The following is a 7719-nucleotide window of genomic DNA, read 5'->3' on the forward strand; positions in this document are numbered from 1 at the left end:
TTATTCAGTGAGCACACATTCCAAAATCACTCCAGAATGGTCAGGGGAAGCTGGTGAAGGAGGAGTTCTTCTCATGGATTTGCAGTGTGCTAAACCGTAACCACTGAATACTGCCCATCCACCTTGCAGATGGTGTAAGGATTATGTCAACGACAGCAAAGTGCTCTGAGCCCTTAATATCAGAAGTACTGTAGGACTGTGGCATTCTTAGTCAGAATGGTGCAGCACATCTCCTGGCCCCTGTTTTCACGCAGCCTAGAATCCTGATGATTTGGCTGTTTCAAGGAGGACTAGCAAAAGCCACACAAAATGTCATGCTAAGCTTAGGATCAACCTTCAAAATGCTTCACTCTCCCATAGGAAAACAGCCACGGCAGTCAGCTGATGAGGGATTTCTTACAGTCATCTTTGGGCATGGAGTTAGAGAGCAGAGGTGGAAAGAGCACATGGGTCATCAGGTGCATTCCCAAGAATGCCTGTGCCGCAGGCATCCTTTATCTTATGCTCCCCACCCTGAATCCTGTCCACATGGAAATATTCCAAAGAAGGGCCTTGCTTATCCTAGACCCTCTTGATCAGGCACGTTAAACAGAAATAATGGCCTAAGATTTCCTAGTAAGAAGTATATATATATTTTTTCTTTTGCAAACTAAGCTTGAAACTCAGTCATGCCCATGCCTTGAATCTTGCCTTATTAACCACACTGAGCCCATTCTGGACCCAGCTCATTCGTCTGAAGTCATCCTTCCAGTGCCATTCTGATCCTGTGGGGCTTGCTGTCTGTCATCATTTAAGGATCAAGAATCTACCACTGAGATCAGGAGAGGCTGACTCCTTCTTAGGTCATTTTGTGAGCCACCCTCTTGTCCTTACTGGGGTCTAGACAAACTGGGCTCCAAATCAGACCCCACAAAAAGATTTGAAAGACCAAGCAAAACTACTTCAAGTCCTGCCATGGTAGCATTTCAGCACCATCCCCAGCTTTTGCCAACAGGATGCACTTGGGAGGCATGAGGACCCCCAGTGACCCCTGCTCTGGCTAAGAGAAGCAGACGAGGGTAGGCTTGATCCTCATGCACTGCCACCGAGCTCAGTGACTGTCCCCTTGATTTGGTGCAGTGCTACTGAAAGCAGAGTCGGGCGAGCGTCACCATGATGCAAATGTGGTGCTATTAACTTGGCGTAGAGTGCCTACGAGTCTCATCTTTTCTTGTTCACCAAGCAGTCAGTTTATGCACAGGAAACCCAAGGTTTATGTACTGCCTGCTGTGACTTCTCCTTTCACAGGAGGGCTCTGAGTTATTCCATCTTGCTCCTCAGCTCTTCCTCTAATTTCTGCATCTTAGAGGGCAAGGTGTGCATGTGTGGGTGCTTGCATGTCAATCCATGAGCAGAAGTAACAAAGCCAGGGCCAATCCAGAAAGTTCATTGCAGCAGAGGATTGGTCTGAGTGAATGAGGAGTGCGGGGTAAGCCCTGAGAAAACCAGACACGCTCATTTTGATCTCCATCTCCATCTGACAGCACTTCTGTAAATCTGTTGAGACTGTTGCCTGTGTCCGGGACAGTTTTGTCTCCGGGCTCCTGTGGAGTGACAGATTGAGATATTCAGGGCAGGGTTGTGTGGAGGGATGAGATCAGCCTCTCTGAGCACATCCAGCACGTCCCAGGAGGCAGCCCACGTCAGGCTGTGCCCTGATCTTTGATCAAGCTTTGAGTGCTAAATCCTGCTTCCTTTACACTGATGCAAGCATCTTGAACTTGGCAAGACGTGGTCTTTCAAATTTAGGAAGGCTGTTTTTACAAGTGTCCAAATTGCTAGAAAAGAGCTCGCAAAAATCAACGTGCTCCTTTAAAAGACCAAATTCTGGTCCTCATTTCGCTGTATGAACCCTGTATGAATTTTTTAATGGAACAGCCTGAATTTTTGCCATCAGCAAGACCAGACGTTGGCCTGGCCCCGCCTGCCCTCACTAATTCCCAAAGCCCTTTATTTATTGACACCAGTGACATTAGGGCAAAAACGTTTCAATTCTCCAGACCTTGTGGTGCCTTTTCTTGTGGTGCTTACCCTTTGGAGGACTCCAGTCAAGGCAACCACTAGCATCAAACAGCAATGCCAGTACTTCTTCTCTGGATTATGTGCCACTGCAGTAACAGACTTTAATGTATACATATATAAATATAGATAGATAGATAGAAATATTACTATAGTAATAATTATATATATATAATTGAGGTTCTGATGCCGCTGTGCGAGGAACAAACCGTTCCTCTGCAGGATTACACTGGGTGAAACCAACAGCTCAATATCTCATAAAGGCTTGCAGCCTTGGCAAGGAGCTTCTCTCCCGTGCATTCGTTCTCACGTCACCCATTTCTCCTCCTTGCAACAATGATTTCCAAACCATTTCTCCAAATTCTGGGGCAGATGATGCCACGTGGCAGCATCGTCCTCCTGCCATGGGATGGGTGGGTGTTGCCCTGCCATGAAGTGAGGACGATGGGACCAGTGGAGCGGCATCCCCAGGTGGTGGCTTTACCTTTTCCTTTGCACCAAGGGGATGCAACCCAACAGCTTGCAAGTGGTGTTTTCCCTGCTAGCCAACCACCCTGCCCACCAGCAAGCATTCCTGTCTCATCTTCCCAAGCGCTCAATTCATTTTTTTCCCATTGGGATGCTCGGTTTCCCACAATGGGGAGGAGGGAAGCTGGCAAACGTGGTTTGCTTTGCTCACGCTGGTAGTTCTGCCTGACTTCAGGGGGCAATTTATTTTTGTCAAGGGACTGCTGGGTTGGGTCAATCGTCACCTTGTCGTTATCTATCGTATTACTGAACCTATGGGCCCGTTTTGGATAGAACAGATGTTGAGTGAAGGTATTTTGTACTAAAGGGAACAACACCAATAATACTGTAAAAGGTGCTAGAATCAAACCTCATTTTATATACTTTGGTTCTTAGAGAAAAAAAAAATTACACAGAATTCTTCCTGTGCAGCCTTACTGTAAATTGTTATAACCAACTCTTTATCCAAAAAAAATTAAAAAAAAAAAAGTGAAAAGGTTAAAAAAGGACAAAAATGAAGTGATCCTGTACAAAGTGTAACAAATATGAGGTTCCTATATAAATGTAAATGATCAGACATATATTAAAATGCACTTGAGGCAGGCGGCAAGCATGGAAAGCTTTTGTAGCACACTTTTTAATGTACAACACCTGTCTTTTCTCATTCAGTTGGTGCAAGAGGGAATGTGCCAAGGCACTTCTATTTCCTTTTAATTGTGTGTAATTTTTTTGAGAGAAGGGAAGAGGAATGGGAAGGAGGTGGGAGGTTTAGCTAGCAAGCAAGCCTGGAATATTCATCTTTGTTTTTCCTTTTCTGGCTCGTTTATGACTGTGTTTGGACTCCGTTTCTCAAACGCTTTTTAAAGCTTTGCTGCCTGCCCCAGGTGCTTGGTGTAACTCTTACCTCAAGAATCCTTACAAAAAGAAAAAAGTCAGTTGTTTTTTTTTGTTGTTTTTTTTTTCCCCCCCGTGTCTGGAAAATTCAAACAAACAAATGAAATCAATGACAACAAAACAATTGAAAACATGAACAACCAGCAGTGAATGGAGTCGTAAGAAATATCAAAGAAAGAAGTCAAAGCAGAGGTTTGGTGATCAAATCGAGCCATTCTGGTGCTTTTCCCCTTTTTAGTTTGCTAATGGTCAAAATCACACGAGATGGGCTAGGACGAGTTTGTGGTCTTAGGCTGTAGCAAAAAAAAATGTATCTAAAAGAATACAAATTTGCATGGAAAAAAACTGATGGAGCATTTAAAGAATGGCTGTTTCGATGTCAGACGTTTAATGTTAGCATGTGTGTGTGCTGTATATACCTTTTCATGTGTGACATGTACAGTTGACTGAGGAAAAAAACATATGGAACCGAACAAAAAATAATAATCAAATGCTATTTTATCAGATGATGCACTTTTTCACCTTGATGAGAAGCCACTGTTCACAACTATGCAATCTTCCAGTTTCTCTCTCTATCTCTTCTCTCCAACCTCAAATTTCCCAACTATTTTCCATAACCTAAACCGTTTTTTCTTTCGTACAAAGAAACACAAAAAGTTCCAAACTCTGGTTCAAGGTGAGAGTGCTACTGTGACTTTTCTCAAGCGATAAGAGCTAACAAACAGACAAAACAAAAGGGGTTTGGTTTGGTTTGGTTTGGTTTTTTTAAAAAGGAGGTTCAGACATGACCCTTTTTCTGTTTTCTAAATGAATTGATGTTTTCTACATGTGCCAGGCTTCTGTTGACTGTTTCTTGAGTTTGGTTTCATTTCTTGATTCATGTTCTCTCTCTTGGGTTTGAGGATTTGTTTATTGATTTGTTTCCTTCTGTATTTATTTTCTCTTTTTTTTTTTAAGTCTGGTTTCGTATTGTAGGTATTGGGGATGTGAAGATGAAGGTGAAATTTGGCTTAACTTCAAGTGTTTTAGTACATGTGTGTGCTATATGTATATAGTTTTCTACATAGAAAATTTTACACGCTTTTTAACGCACTTTATGACATGTATGTACAAAGTTGTCTATATAGAAAAAGTAGTGAGTAATCTGACCTTCAAAGAAGAGAGTTTTGATTAAGAGGAGTTCAGATATTTGAGTATCTCATGTGCGCGTGTGTGTGTATTATATACTATATTATATATTACAGAAATATATAATAGTGTACGTCCATGTTAGGGTGTGTATAATAGATACACACATCCAAACACATGATCATGCCCTCCTGTACCATAAAAGTAGAGGTTTTGCATTTCCTTGAAGTTTTCAAGCTACGATAAATAGCCTGGCTCTATTCAGTAAACTTCCTCCCTGTCCTTGGATGAAAGGTAGAAAATTATCCTCCTTTGTTGTCCCCAGTGCACTGTGCCCTTGTCATGGGAGAAATGCGTGCATAGATCTAGGAGGATTTTGCCTTTATCGCCTTTCTTTTCCCACCTTGGTTTACCAGTGGGTGTAGAGGAAGAAAAAACAGGTCATCCAGCCAGTGATGAGCTCAGGAAACCGGCTGCCATGTCCCCTGCCACCAACTCACCATGCCACCGAAGCAACACCTCTCCTACTTCTCTGTGCCTGTCAGATTGGGGTTGCTGATTCTTTCCAAGCCTTTAAGCACTTTGCACTCATGGTCCTTCTCTGCCAATACCACAGGGTTCCCCTCAACACTGGTGGGAGGTGATTTGGGCCAGTTTACAGTGAGATCTTCAGCATCTTACCCTTGTACTCCAGCTCTCTTCTGTTCATGAAGCCCACCCCTGCCTTGTTGGTGCATGCTTTGTCCTTCATCACCTTTTCTTTAGGTTTTAAACGAGCAATGGCGTTCTTCTTTCCACTCAAGGTTTCTCAGTCCTCGAGAGCTATGTCCCGTCGTGACGAAGTAATTACAAGCCCACTTTTGTACCACATCTTACATGTGAACTTCACATTTCTCGGTGTAGGGCACATGAAGCTCCATTTCTGACTTCATGGCCCATTGGAAACTTGCCCATTTGGTCACCTTCCACGTGACAGCTAGGCTGGTATTATACTCCACTCTGGATACAGAAAGGGCCCTTAATGGAGCCAGCATAACTGGGAAGGACAAGGGAATGGGTCTGTGGCATCTCTTCCACTTGTCAGTGAGAATACAAGTGTCCACATCAGTCTGTAGCAACACGGATGTCCTTTCAGGCCATCTTTCATCTTTAAATCCTAAACTAGAACATCCTTAAACCCACAATTATCTGAAAACTGCCCTTCTCAGTCAGTTGGTTGAGCTGTAGAGCCAGGTGGGTTTGGAAACCTACTGTGACTGCTCCTTGTAACTCAGTTCTCTAGAAAACAGCATTCATACCTAAAATAATGTATCATAGGAGACCTTGCCCAGCCTTTGATGTTACACACTGTCTATTTAATGGTGTAATATGTAATGCAGCTGTATTGTCTCAAGTGTCTACTTCTCCACACTTTGCAGGCTCTTCTGCCTAATAGCACGTTTCAGACTGTGGCTGGTGTTTGCAAGGAGATGTATCTGTCCCTTGGACTTGCCATTAGGATGTTGGGATCTGTGTGAATGATTAATCTCTCACAAATCAAAGATGGTCTTTTTTCCCCCTGAGTGACTTGAAGGCAGAACACTTAATTTCCTTCCCTGAAAATACAATGCTGAAAGGTGTCCATCTAAAAATGAGGCCAGGAGGAATCATTTGCTGCCTCAGTTAGTGGTTTCTAGTGAAGCTTTAAGGAAAAAAAGAAAAAGATATTTTTCTAATTGCTAGATTCAACAAATGGAGGAGCCTAGAGGTCAAATTTGACTCAATCCATAATCATGCAGTCAAAGTCTTTTAAGTTCACGCGCTTCAGTTTCTTAAAGGCAGTACATTGGAAAGGATTCTGCCTTCCATGGCTCATCCAGAAACTCTCTGCAAGGGAAATAAATGCATGGAGGACACTCGGTGATATATTCTTCCTCTCTGTGTTATCCAGAGCCTTCAAAACAATGCAGTGAACCCACTTTTAAGAAACTGTTGGCAAACAGCAGGAGAGATTTGCTTTGTGGACAAGTAGAAAGCCAGTTGCAGTTTTCAGACCCTAAGAGGGAGCACATTTCTTGTCCTCTTAATTGGAGATGTTTGTTCCAAGTGCTTTGCCTTCTGGCTCTGTGAGCATGGAGTGGACATCTTCTAATTTAGCAAGAAAAGCTGGATACCCAGTGAGTTATCATGATTCCTTCTGTATTCAGAAGAGAGATAGGGGTACCTCCAGGTAGGGATTTCTCCTGCTTGGTGTCCAGTTTAGATCAGTCATGTGCCCTTTAGCTGGTTACATTTAGGTGAGTTGAATCCCACCTGGACTGGACAGGATTTTCCACACTTCCAAACCATTTCCCACCATGTCTTACCATGAGACTGCTTCTCTGCTTGCTCAGCCAACAAACATTCAAAGTTATCTCCTTCAGCATAGCTCTGTGCTTGCCCAACATCCCCTACCAAAGGGATACACTGACACCAGGCAGTCAGACTGAAGAAAATCAGGCTACAGTTCAGACTTGGACCCACTCAAGTGGGGGAGAAATTGTCACTTTCTGTGACAGTCTCCTGATCACAGTAAGGATTCACAAAAAAACCTTGAAAATTAATATACAAGGAGTAACCTTCCTTCTGTTTTCCTGCAGGATAAGGTCATTCTTTGTCTAGATGAAGAGCAAAAAGGAAAAACTGAGCTACAACAATGACTTGTTCAAATACAGCGAGCTGATAGCAATCACATTGGCTTCTTCATCTCATTAGCAATCCGTTCCGGTCAATTTTCCTCATTTTCTTTAATTCAAGCACCACACTGTAAGTGACAGGAGAGTAAAGGTCAGATTGCAACCATTTACAGAACAGCTGAGGAATCACACTCCTTCCAGGGCACTACTTCCTAACTCTGCAGAAGTTTTGAAGGTATGTTTGATCAGCAGCAAGTGGGCTGTCTTATCTGCTTTTGTCTTTGTTTCACACTGAGCACCTAAGCTCCTTCCATCCCTGCTGGAGTGTGGCTCCCACATCCTGGGATATGAAGGTGCACACCCTTTCTTTGCTGCACATACCACTTGGATGAGACTGGTCCATTGGCCTGAAGAAGAGCCTTCCCCAACTGTCCCGTGCTCAGCCACTCTTACCGGGAATGTGCTCAACCAGTCTTGT

Source organism: Cyrtonyx montezumae, unplaced genomic scaffold (genome assembly GCF_038088225.1).
Source record: "Cyrtonyx montezumae isolate F1298 unplaced genomic scaffold, pur_monq_1.0 scaffold_13, whole genome shotgun sequence".
Lineage (NCBI taxonomy): Eukaryota > Metazoa > Chordata > Aves > Galliformes > Odontophoridae > Cyrtonyx > Cyrtonyx montezumae.